Source organism: Scyliorhinus canicula, chromosome 14 (assembly GCF_902713615.1).
Source record: "Scyliorhinus canicula chromosome 14, sScyCan1.1, whole genome shotgun sequence".
NCBI lineage: Eukaryota > Metazoa > Chordata > Chondrichthyes > Carcharhiniformes > Scyliorhinidae > Scyliorhinus > Scyliorhinus canicula.
Genome location: NC_052159.1, coordinates 54,762,888 through 54,776,668, shown reverse-complemented (window position 1 = coordinate 54,776,668; position 13,781 = coordinate 54,762,888). Strand labels below are relative to the sequence as shown.

The window sequence follows — 13,781 nt, the reverse complement described above, 5'->3', positions numbered from 1 at the left end:
TGAAGTTACCTGGTCACTTAGGCGCGCAAGCAGCAGAGCTAGCAGCCATAGCGTATATAGTGGACCACCCCGCTTCTTTCCCCAGCCCAGCAGACATATATTCAGACAGCTTATATGTATGCAACAGTCTAACAGATTTTCTGCCCCTGTGGAGGACAAGAGGTTTTGTCTCCGCAGACGGAAAACCCCTTCCATCAGCCCCCTTACTCCAGCATATCCTAGAGAAAGCGAAGGACAGGACCTTCGGCATAATAAAAGTTCGCAGCCACCATAGGTCATCACCCCCTGGGAATGTAAAAGCCGACGCATTGGCTAAGGCAGGTTCCAGGAGAGGACACTTATGGACCCCCCCAGCTAGCGCACCAGCTAGCGCCCCTGTGAGCGCAGTACAAGTCTCACAAACAGAGGTTAAAGATCTCGTAGCAGCACAGAAACAGGACGGAGACCTCAGGGAGGTTTTCAAGGGAAACTTTGTGCCTGCGTACGAACACTTTAAACACGCACTGACCACACATGAGGGTGTGATCATTAAGGATCAACTTTATGTGGTCCCACAGCAGGATAGAAATGCAATGATTGCTTTATTTCACGATAACCACGGACACCAAGGAATTGATTCAACCACGCGGCACCTCAGGCAACTCTGTTGGTGGCCTAATCTCAGGACAGATGTCACACACTATATAGAGAATTGCCTGATTTGTGCTCAGAATAACCCGGAGCGGTATTCTAAGAAAGCACAACTTCGGCATACTCGCCCAGTTAACGGCCCTTGGACAAACCTCCAGATCGATTTTATAGGTCCATTGCCCCCTTGTCGGAATGGCTATAAGTATGTTCTGGTGGTGATAGATACCTTTACAAAATGGGTAGAGGCATTTCCATCACGTACAAACACAGCTAAGACAGCTGCAAAGATCCTGACCCACCACATCTTCACGAGATGGGGTTTACCCCGAAGTATCGATTCGGACCAGGGATCTCACTTTACAGGACGGGTCATGAGGAACGTCCTGACAATATTCGGTATAAAAGAAAACTTCCATATTGCGTATCATCCACAGTCCAGCGGGATTGTGGAGCGCATGAATCGGACCCTAAAAACGACCCTCAGGAAAATATTTCAAGAGAATAATTCCACATGGGATTCAGTGCTCCCATTTGCACTTATGTTCATAAGGAACACTGTCTCCACATCTACAGGATACACACCACATACACTCATGACCGGACGCCCTATGAAAGGTACAGAATTCCTTTTAGGACTGGACATGACAAGCCCCGAAGTGACGGCCCTCACGCATGAAAAGGCAGTTAAAGATCTAGTTGAGACTGTGAGGTCTGCACAGATCGCAGCCGCAGTCCAGCTAGGGAAACGCCGACAGCAACGCACTGCCTGTTTCAATAGGACCGTACACACCACAGAATTCCAGGTTGGGCAACAGGTAATGTTATCTGTTTATAACCCCAGCAGTTTTTTGGCTCCAAAATATTCCGGTCCTTACTCAATTTCGGACAAAATTAGCCCCTCCGTTTACAGGATAAAGTATCCTAATGGGAAGACCGCGTGGTTCCATATCAACCAGTTAAAGGCATATGGAACACAGGCCAACCATGCTCACCATGTCCTGCTGGATGCAGCAGAACACTTCACCCCGCCCACCAGAGACACTTTTCCACCATTCCCCTCACAGACCAGTTCATCAACGGACTCGCCCACGACTCCGCCCACAGACCACTACAGACCACGCCCCGACACGCCCACAAGCTGCCACAGCAGAGACAGCAGGACAGACACTGACTCTGAAGACAGCGACAGCACACAGCCATACAGCCCACACTGCACCAACTACGACCCCGACTCCAGTGACCCCATGGAAGTCACTTACCTCAAATATCCAGAACCACCACCCGACCCCGACTACCCCGACAACACACTCGACACTACATTATGGCACAGGGACAATTCGTACAGACTTGTCCGCAATGATGAAAGTGACCCCCGGTCACACAATTCCAAAGTTTCATGCCTGATCCACACAAGGGTGTGGGATCCGGGAGAGCAGGACGACGCAATGTCTGAATCCCGACACGGCAACCCCTTTGTGACCCTGTTCACAGAGGCAGAATCAAAGTGAGGTGTCCAGATGATGTAAAATAGGAATCGTTTGAGGGAAACGATGTCCTTTCTGATGGAACCTGCACGTATGTTTGTCTTCGTTTTATGTTTGTTTCGTTTTCAGTAAAGTAAATGGTTCAGCTGGAGGATGGACATCTTCTTTTCAGCTGAAAAGATTGTGACCACCTCACATACACGTTAGTTTGTCCGCAGATACCTTTGAGAACTTCGGTTTGATTGGAGATCTTTTCCAAAGTTGTAAGGCTACACGCCAAATAGCTTGTCCGCAGATATCTCTGAGAACTTCAGTGATGTCCTCAGTTGGAGCATCTTGGCTCCCTTGGTTTTTTTAGGTGCCCCTCTATTCGGCGGAATAGAGGCTGCAAGTCATGGTAAACACATTCGTACCCGTTTTTTCCAGGTTACTCAGGCAGTGGACAAACGGCACTGAGGACCCGCCCTGTCTGAGAACCAACCCTTGGTCAGCCAAGCTCGGGTATGGCACAGCACGCCCTACCCGGGGATCCCATCCAACTCATACCCGTCGCGGCCCATACGCAACTCATTCGGATGTTTGTTTCAAAGTTTGTTTTCATTTTAAGTTAGGTAGCCCTTCGGCCGCCATCCCACATGCTATTTACATCCGGGAACATTCGGATGGTAAATCAGCAAAGCCTGCGAGACGGCTCGCAGAAGGAAGGATTGTTAGGTGTATGCTGGTCTTTAAATTCGCTTTTTGAAAAAAAAAATGAGGGGAGTCACAGGGTGTGACTTAGCCAGTCATTTTAAAGGGTCAATTGGGTTTTGAAAGACAGATGCACTAACAAGTAAAGGTCTTAAACTGTGTATTGACAGATACTGTGCTTGATCCCAAAGGTTTCAAAGGACGAGACAGAGGTCGAAGCCAGGATTGTCAATACCGGAGGAAGAAGGAAGAGAAAGAAGAAGAACAGCAAAATGATGGAAACCCACCTATTGTTTCTAAATGTTATGTGTATATGTGTGGAAACAAGACACGTTTCCCCCACAACCCCCACCGTAAATGTTTCAATTACAGCAAAACCCCAGTGCTCAGCTCTGATCAGCGAGGTTCAGACCTGGTGCACTAAATTCATGACGTGGTACTCCATGTCCTATATAATCGAATCACTGTTGGTGATCGCGATCCTCATCATACTAGTACAGACCCTCAGGTTGAGGAAATGGAAGAGGAGAGCCTCTCGTTCCAGCACCTCACCCATCCATAGAGTTCAATCCCCCATCTTCGGATTCCACCAAACCCCTCAACCCCTCACTGATTACAACACTCTGTAAATAAAAAGGTTCAGCCATGTATTATATTGTTCCATACTCGACTGCCGAGTTGGGAAGTGTGATGTTGTGGTGTGAATGGTTAAGATTTTAGAGTGATGAAATGTTAAGTTAAGGTTAAGGTTAATAGTGATAGGTAGAGGTTCCCAGTTGTAGTAATGCATGTCCCTTTGACATAGGGCCAAGTAGAAATGTTAGTTAAAAATTTTTCTCTTCTTCCCATAGTTTAAGATAGAGTAGAACAGGAACTGGCAAGAGGTCAGAACACAAGGAAGGCAACGTACATAGGTGATCCTTCACAATAGTATGATTGTGAGGATCACAAGGAGGGAATGTAGCCATGCTGGCCACGCAAAATGGACACTGAGCCAAACTAAAATGGAAGACAGAAGGAAAAGCCTGTTTAGTGAGAACAGACAGCCTGCTCTCAACTAATTAGCATTTTGCAAGCAGCAAAACAGTTTCTGGCCAGGTGCAAGATCTCCAAGCCAAAGGTGTTAATGGCAAAGCGCTTAGCATTCTGATGAGGCAGCCCAGATCCAGGCACAAACAATGGCAACATTTCCATCTCAATGTAACACTTAATTGGTTGTGCAGACAGGATGGCACCAGAGTAACGAATATCGAAACCACCCCCCAACATCGAGGGAAGCCCCCGCATTGGAGGATTTTGAAGGTAACCGTTTGGAAACGCTCCAATCGGTACCGAAAGGTAGAGCCCGCCTAGAAGGGGGCAAGGACATTAGAGAGGGGTATAAAGGCAAATTCCCCACAGAGCCCGGTCTGTTAAACCCGTGCTCCGGCCCTGACTGACATCTTGCATCCTGACTCCAGCCGTTGAGCACCAGCCGCCGAAACCGTAAGTTCAACGCTCGCTACGCGATCCAAGCCCACTAGACTCCCAAGTACCAGAACGCTTGCTGAAGGCTGCAGTACAAGACCAGGACGAAGGCCTCGTTCTCTGACCTTGCCTGTTCCTGTTAGATAAGTATTCTGTTCACTTAAGTTTAGTTATAGCTTAGTCTCTTAGTGTGTGCATGAGTATTTATTATAACTGTATAATAAATATTGATCGTTTGAACCTTACTAATCGGTGTATCGTCTTTATTACTTTGAACTTGACCTTGGAATACTTGTGACGTTGTCTATACGGCAACTGGCGACTCCCAGAGCTGAATAATTACATAGAACAGAGCCTAGTAGTGTTAAGCACACGTCGAATACGGAGGCGTGTTAATACACTCCAATAAACGCGTTTTACAACCACAGTAAAACGTGCAACATAGGTTCGATTCCCGGCTGGGTCACTGTCTGTGTGGAGTCTGCACGTCCTCCCCGTGTGTGCGTGGGTTTCCTCCGGGTGCTCCGGTTTCCTCCCACAGTCCAAAGATGTGCAGGTTAGGTGGATTGGCCATGCTAAATTGCCCGTAGTGTAAGGTTAATGGGGGGATTGTTGGGTTACGGGTACACGGGTTACGTGGGTTTAAGTAGGGTGATCATTGCTCGGCACAACATCGAGGGCCGAAGGGCCTGTTCTGTGCTGTACTGTTCTATGTTCTAAGGTGCGTGTATCTGCACTGGTGGAGGGTGAGGATGACAGCTGTGTTGTGACTATAACAGTTGTGTCCTCAGAGCTTGCCTCCAGGTTGGTCTCGTGAGAAGCAGGAAAGGTGGCCGCCAGGGATGGGTCGGCGCTGTCGGCTGGAGGACCTGCGGGAGAATAGGCATGTGGTCAGTGGGAGGGATGGATCAGTCAGTAAGGCAATAACAACTCCTGTTTGACAGGCCCCCAAGGTGGAGCCTGGTGGTTCCTCGTCTCTGCGGCTTGGATGACCGCCTATTCTTGGCCAGCCTAATCACCTCCAGGGCACACTTCTTGAAGAAGATGAGGATTCTTAAGTCCGGCACCCCACCACCAGTCCAGGCACTCCACCGACAATTATGGGAAAGCTTTTCCTGAGGAGACACGGAGGGGGCATCGTTAGCCACATGCCTGGTTCATAGTGGCGGGACGGGGTTGTGGACTGAGAGTTGGGGTTGAAGGAGAGGGACGTGGAGGGACGGCTGTGCGACGCATTGGAAGTTGGGGGGTGTCTCCTCACCCATGCTGCCCGGTGTAGGCCATTGACCTTTTCTTGGCACTGGAAGCCAATCATCCTGGTCACACTCCCGGAGCACACAGCTGCCGCCACCATGTCCCAGGCAGTGCTGTCTACCCTGTGGCTCACCGTTCGGGACCCTCAGGGGAACAGGACATCCCTCCTGGCCTCCACTAGGCCAATACCCTCGGGACACACTGGCTCGGAGTCGCCGGTCGGTGCTGCGTGTGTCCGACGGGAGGCGTGTGTCTAGGAGCCTCCCCAGGTCAGTGTCCCTGAATCTTGGGGTTGGTCATGCCATACAAAGAAAAGTAAAATACTACTGCACTTTAAAATTCTTCTGCCCTCGGACTTAATGAATGTCATGGAAAGTATGTTGTAAATATCAAGAGTATTACAATTGTGTGAAGCATTTACGAATGGGACATGCTACCTGGAGACAAGTTGAATTTTAATGCACTCAGTAATTTTGAAGTCAAAATGCTTTGTAATGTACTTCTACAAATTTTATGAATAAAGTCTATTTTAGGAAAAAAGTCAGAAAGTGTGTTTGAGTCATCACAGATAAAGGGAAGACTAAGCGATAAAACAACATTAAATCAAGGGAAAGAAATAATAATGCATCTCTAAAACATTAGAGCAAATGGACAGGTTAAGGTATATGGCCCAAATGTCCTTTATGCAAATGCATTGATTGAAAAGAAAAAATTGAATAAAAATGCAGATGGAAATTCAACTGTAGAGTATGACATGGTCACCATTATCAAGACATAGTTGCAAGATGGTCAGGACTGGGAACTAAATACACTGGATTGCAACATATGTAGGAAAATTAGGAGATTGATAAGGGCCTCCGTTAGTGATTATGGATGAAATCACTTCAATAGTAATCGAGTATATAATCAAGCAGTGGAGACTTTATGGGTAGAATTAAGAAGGACTGAAGGCCAATATATTTTGGATGGTGGGGCCTGTCATTCCATCATCCAAAGAGTCGCAGGGAAGCACATCCCTGCCGACTTTACTTGCCCCGCAGCCATTTCATTCTTCCTCATTCAGGAGGAAGTACTATCTTGGAGAGTTGCCGGTCAATCAGGAGCTGCAGTAGACAGAAGAGGAAGTCCATAAAGGTGACAGAACCTAAATCCCAGGACTGGATGGTAAGGTAGGGTTTCAGGGTTCCAGGGAAGGGAGGGTAGGTAAGGCCTGGTGGAAAGTGGGCAATTGGGATGTTGGGGTAGAGGCCAGAAGGGGATAGTGGTCCAGTGATGACCGGGCCTTTGCGGGGGAGGGGAGAGCTCACAGTTATAAGAGGGCTTCTGTTGGAGAAGATCTCCCTTGAGGCCTTGGCTGATCATTCCCCAACACCTGGGGAATCATCCTGCTGGTCTAGAAATTGAGACTGGGTGGCCCAATGTGATACAGCTGTCCTCTTTATACAAGTTATACCCAAAAGCGGCAAGAACTCCACTTGTCAAACAAGACACCGATGGACAATTAAAGAGCTCAAAGACAACTTAAAACTGAAAGGAAAAGTTTACGAAAATGTAAAAAATACAGATCCCAGTGAATGACACCAAGAACCACAAAGAGCGAAAATAGATAGTAAGAGTTGAAAAAAGGTAGTATGAAAAGAAACTTTGCAAATTATATTAAAATCAACACAAGCATTTTTACCTTGTATTAGAAAAAAGTGGTCAGGATCAATGGTGGCCCTTGAAACCGATAATAGTGATATTGTCAATGAAAATAAGGAAGCGACGATATTGAATCCATAGAATCTTTACAGTGCATTTGGCCCATCAGATCTGTACTGACCCTCTGAAAGAGTACTCTTCGTAGCCCCATTCCTTCGCCCTAGACCCGTAACCCTGTTCAGTGATCATGGACAATTCACCTAACCTGCACATCTTTGAACTTGTGGAATTTTCACAGTTCTTTGTTCCAGTGTTTACAACCGAGGAAAAGAATAGAATGCTGCTCTTCCTAAGAAAACTAACATTGAATCAGCAACTGAGACTCACCATAATTAATTAAGCAAATAAACAATAATGAAAGAAATAATGGCACTAAAGTGTGATACTTCTCAGACCCAGATTTGGCCTGGATTTGAAAGAAGTAAATGAGAACATTACTGATGCCCTAGTTCTCTTGAATTCAGGAACCATTGCCTCAGATCAGATCACTGCACAGTGAGGCACGATTCTCAGGCCGCATTGTACTCAAGCAAGAGCACAACTCAACTGGGAAATCTTGGGAGAGCCCTCCAGCTGGCCTCCGGCCTGCCTCCGCGCCTCACGGGATTCACACAAGTCCCACGAGGCATTGGAATCGGAACTCTGCCCAAAAGGGGCGGGACCAAACAACATTCCCGGAAGTAGGTCTTAAACCTACTTAAGACCTACTCACACGGGGTACACCAGCCTCCCTCGATTCTCCGGCCTCAGCAGGAAGGCTGCAGCCGGGCGACGACAGGGTCAGTGCAGAGTGTCCTCACTTGGGTGAGGGGGGTGGGGTAGTGCTCATGTGTGTGGGGGTGACATTGCCCATGGGTGGGGTGTGGGGTCTCACAAGCTCACTTAGACACCTGGGCACCCTTTCTTAGAGATTGGCGGCCCAATCTCTGAGATCAGCTCCCCAGTGCTAAAAGAAATTCTAAGTGTGGGCTAAACCGGTGAGAAACTCCCCAGGGTCCAAAACAGTGACTAAATGACATTGAATAGCGATGGGGAACTCGCTGGCAGAACCAGCAGGAAACCCCCTGGAAAACCCGCCACATATGAACTTAGAAATTTTTTAGGAGGATCACGTCCTGATACTCTCCCATTTAAGAAAGGCGAGAGAAGGAAACCAGGGAATTATAGGTCAGTTAGCCTAACGTTTTGTTGTCAGAGTCTCTAATTAAAGGGTAGGGTGAAAACCTTGAACATTTCAGCTGAGAGAATCATCATGGGCTTTAGAGGAAAGGTCATGCATAATGATTGTGATTGAATATTTTGAAGCGATGACAGGGAATGGCTATGCATGTTATTTATAGAGATATCTAGCAGCCATTTGATAAAGTCCCTCGTAGGAGAGTGTTACCCAAAGTTGAAATTCATGGAAAATGAAGGCAAATGAATGAAGTGGTTCGGAAATTAGCTGAGTGGCTGTATACAGGGAGTAGGGATAATTAGTGAGTACTCTAATTGGGCAGACTAATGACGTTCTGGAGGGTCTGTGTTGGGACCTGAACTATTCATGCTATTTATCGATGACAGGTGATGGGATTTAGAAAGCCTCATAGCTAATAGGTTTGATGATGACATTAAGATAGGGGATGCCATTAAACAATGGGTGGAAATGTAAATTACAAAGAGCTATGGGTAGATTAAATGCATGGAGAAAACTATGGCAAATCGATTTTAATGCGAGCAAGTGTCAGGTCGTCCACTTTAGATGGCACAGTAGGACAGCACTGTAGCACAGTGGTTAGCACTGTGGCTTCACAGCACAAAGGACACAGGTTCGATTCCCGTCTTGGGTCACTGTCTTTGCAGAGTCTGCACGTTTTCCCCATGTCTGCGTGGGTTTCCTAAGGGTGCTCCCGTTCCTTCTCACAAGATGTGCTTGTTGGGTGAATTGGACATTCCGAATTCTCCCTCTGTGTTCCCAAACAGTAGCCGAAGTCTGGTGACTCTGGATTTTCACAATAACTTCATTGCAATGTTAATGTGAGCCTACTTGTGGCACTAATAAAGATTATTATTATTATTAGTAGTATTATTAGTTCCTCTAAATGGTGAAAAGATGGAAACATTGGAGGTCCAAAAAATATCGGGGTCCAAATTCAGCGTTCATTAAAATGTCATGAACAGGTGCAGAAAATAAACAAGGCGGTGAATGAGAAGTTGGTCTCTGTATCTAAAGGACAAGAATACAAGAGGACAGAAGATATTCTGGGGTAAATGTTCCGGTCCCGCCTGCTGTGGGAATCATCACGGGCGGCACGAAAACATTAACGGACCATTGAAAAGTCCATTGGCCTCGGGTGAGATTTTGCAGTCCCGCTTGTTATGTCTATACAAAGCCCAGGTTAGACCACATCATGAGTACTGTGAGCAGTTCTGGGCACCACACCTCAGGAAGGATACTTAGACTTGGAGGGTAGGGCAGAGGAGATTTGTCAGACTGATATCTGGACTCAAAGGTGTAATAACCTGCATGGGACACAGGGTGTGGGGCAATTGTTTTTCCAGTGCTCTTTGAGGAGTATGCGCCCCCCCCAGCTAGGGGCAGGGTAGCTTACCCATACGCATATAAAAGGTTGACCAGTCTGGAACCGACCTAAAGGAGAGAGAACCCGGTGAGGTTCTACTGGTACTCATGTATATAGTTGTTGTAGCATAAGTGGCATTTACTTCTTGCTTATTTCAGACTTCCCGTGCCTTATTAAAAAAAGGTTAATAATAATCTTTATTAGTGTCAAAAGTAGGCTTCCATTAACACTGCAATGAAGTTACTGTGAAATTTCCCGGAGTCACCACACTCCGGTGCCTGTTCGGCTACATGGAGGGAAAATTCTGAATGTCCAATTCACCTAACAAGCACGTCTTTCGGGACTTGAGGGAGGAAACCGGAGCACCCGGAGGAAACCCACGCAGACACGGGGATAACTTGCAGACTCTGCACAGACAGTGACCCAAGCCGGGAATCGAAACTGAGTCCCTGGCGCTGTGAAGCAACAGTGCTAACCACTGTGCTACCGTGCTGCCCATTAAATTACGAGGAGCGATTACACAAAACAAGACTGATTTCCCTTAATTTTAGAAGGTTAAGGGGGTGATTTGATTGAGATTTTCAAGATGTTAAGGGAAACATAGAGGGTAGCTAGAGTGAAACTATTTTTGATATTCTAGGAATGAGAAGCAGAATCAAAAAAAAGAGCTTGCTCTTTCAAGGGTGAAATTAGTAAACACCTATAGAAAACAATAGTGGAAATCTCTTTCGCAAATAGCAAGCGATGATAGATCAATTGTTAATCTTAAATCTGGGATTGATAAAAGTTTGCTTGGAAAATGTATTGAGGGATATGGAGCAAAGGCTGGGAACCAGCCATGAGCTCATGAAATGGCAAACAGTCTGAATGGGGTAAATGGTCGAGTCCTGTTCCAATGTTCTCGTATGGTGATGTAAATTGCAAGGGGATATAGTGAAATGGGATCAATACTGGCTGAAATTGGAGGCACCTGATCCTGGTAAAGTAGCTGAGGTCAACGGAATGGCAGAGGAATAATGTTGAAGAGCGGTTGCCCTTAACTGAAGTAAGTTGGCATGCAATAAGCTGGCATATCAGGGAAGTAAGTTGGCATGCAATAAGCTGGCATATCAGGGAAGAAACCATGACACACAGCAAAATGGGCTATGTGGATGGAGGTAGCTGTGGATGGGACCTCCATAACCCCATAGACCCCCTTTACAGTCAGAAGTAGTTGAATGATTGCAATAGCTCTGTAAAGAGCATTCCCAAATGAATACTGGACAGATAACTGAATTACAGAGAAGCACATGGATTTCCACTAGAGAAGAGCCAAGAATTTTCCCTTAGAAGATCTCGTGGCACCATTCTCCTCATTCCAGAAGTTTAATTACTTGGCAGCACCAGTATCAAGTGTTTTACATTCTATAGTACATGTCAGCACCTATAAGTCTCAAATCCTAGGTTCTTGCTCCCTGACAATTACTATTCTTATCATCCATTCCATGAATCCTGACAGATTGTGACTGCAGGATCTGGAGAGCGCAGCAGCAATTGAACAATTCCCCCTGCAGAATATAGTGCACAATGCCAGGGAATGCGAGGCTACAGGAGGGCAATGTGCCAACATCTGAAATTCAACAGCACATGAATAGAAAGCAATAACAATATTTGGCTTCAACCCCTGGCAATTATGGGTGCAGATTTGGGAATCTTTACTGCATACGTCAGGATATATACTTTTGAAATACTTAATATTTCTATGCTTTCTTCAAACAGCTACCCTTTTCCTCACAAGAGATTTGCAAAGTAGCAGATTAAGACAGAAAGCTGTTCAGGCACAAAGAAATTATATCATTCTTTAGGTGTTCCAGAGGGTGTTGCAGTGACATTAGTGAGCTCTCTAATACCTTCTGGGTCATCTACTAGCAATCCTTTCCAGGGGAAAGATCTTCCAGCTTTTCATGCTGGTGGAATCGTCCGGTCCAGCCGATCGCACACCCTTACTGTGGATTTCCTGGCAGCATGTGGTGGATTCAATGGGAATTCCCGTCGACATCAGCAGGACCAGAAGATCCTGCTGCCGGCTAACAGCGCGCACCCTCCCACTCCCTAGAAACATGCCACGGGGAGGCCAGAGAATCTTGCCCCTGACTGCAAAATGGTAAAGCAGACAGCATGCCACCACAATGAGAGATGGCAGAATGTGCTGTGCACATATGCTGTGTCCAAAATTGCCCTTTGAGTATCGCAATGGATTGTTCAATTCTTCTCCTTGTTTTCACGTGTGTATCATTAGTATTGCTTTGCCACATTCGTGATCCTGTGGCAATATGTTGGGAGCTACCAGAGTAGTGCATATCTCTTGTCACCCTGTAGCCATTTTGGCTCTTGCCACAGATGTTTAAATGGAACTGAGACACTGGACTGACAAAGTATAAAAGTACCTTGGCTGCTTCCAGCATGTCAAGAATCTGCAAACAGCAGCTATGCCTGCCCTGCAAATGACCCTACAGATTTATGGAATGGAAGACTTTGTGGTTCATATAAATATGGGGAATTTACATTTGGAGCACACAGTATTTGGGGCATTGGTCATTTATTCCATAGAGGAGAGCACAGCACATTGGCTGATATGACAAAAGTCTCCTAAAGGCTTATCGGTATGACCTTGTATGTAAAAGGTGAGTCCTGTGGTCAATTTTTCTGCAACAGTCAGAAATGCAATTGCTCTGGATCTTAATTACCAATTTAGCTATAGCAATGAACAAAACTCTTTGAAAGATTGGTGATGGATGCACAGTTTTTTAAGATAGTGTTTCTGGTGAAAATAGCATGCCTTTGGTGGTTGGATAATGCTTTGCATCTCCACCAATGACATCCAATTGGTTTGTCTGTCCTTCTTCTTTCATATAGCTAGGTATAGAGCAACAACTATAAGTTTCCTGAATTGAAAAGTGAAAAACATTAGATTTTTAGATTTACATTTATTGTCACGTGTATCGAGGTACAGTGAAAAAGTATTGTTCTGCGTTCAGTCCAGGCAGATCATTCCATACATGAGAAACATAGGACATTCACTAAATACAAAATGTAAATACATGGGCACAGACATCGGGTGAAGCATACAGAGTATAGTGCTAAAACAATAGAGAAAATGCATAGTGTGATCAGTTCAATCCATAAGAGGGTCATTCAAGAGTCTGGTAAGATGGGGAAGAAGCTGTTTTTGACCCTGTTAGTGCATGTTCACAGACTTTTCTTCTGCCCAATGGGAGAGTTTGGAAGAGAGAATAACTTGGGTAGGAGGAGTCTTTGACTCCTTTCCCAAGGCAGTGGGAGGTATAGACAGAGTCTATGGATGGGAGGTGGGTTTGTGTGGTGGACTGGGCTGTGTTCTCGACTCTGTAGTCTTGGGCCGAGCAGTTGTCATACCAGGGTGTGATGCAGCAGATAGAATGTTTTCTATTGTGCATCCGAAAAATTGGTTGGAGTCAATATGGACATGTTGAATTTCCTGAGGTAGTATAGGCGCTGTTGTGCTTTCTTGGACGTAGCGTCGATGTAGGCGGACCAGGACAGATTGTTGGTGATCTGCACACCAAGGAATTTGAAGCTGTCAATCATCTCCATCTGGGGGACCATTGATGCAGACCAGGGCGTGAACGATACTTCGCTTCCTGAAGTCAATGAAATGAAAATGAAATGAAAATCGCTTATTGTCACGAGTAGGCTTCAATGAAGTTACTGTGAAAAGCCCCTATGACAAGCTCCTTAGTTTTTCTGACATTGAGGGAGAGATTGATGTTGTTACACCGTGCCACTAGATTTCCTATCTCCGTCCTGTGCTCTGACTCATTGTTGTTTGAGATCTGACACAACTACTGTTGTGTCATCAGCAAACTTGTAGATGGAGTTGGAGCCGAATTTTGCCACAGTCATGTGTTTGTAAGGAATAGAGTAGGGGGCTAAGTACGCAGCCTTGTGGGGCCACGGTATTGAGGACTATCATGGA

At 46.0% G+C, this 13,781-nt stretch overlaps 1 protein-coding gene across 1 annotated transcript in view; it reads right to left on the bottom strand.

Moving 5' to 3' along the window:
* The window catches only part of micu2 (mitochondrial calcium uptake 2), a 599,136-nt gene that overhangs the window by 283,518 nt on the left and 301,837 nt on the right, over positions 1–13,781 (bottom strand).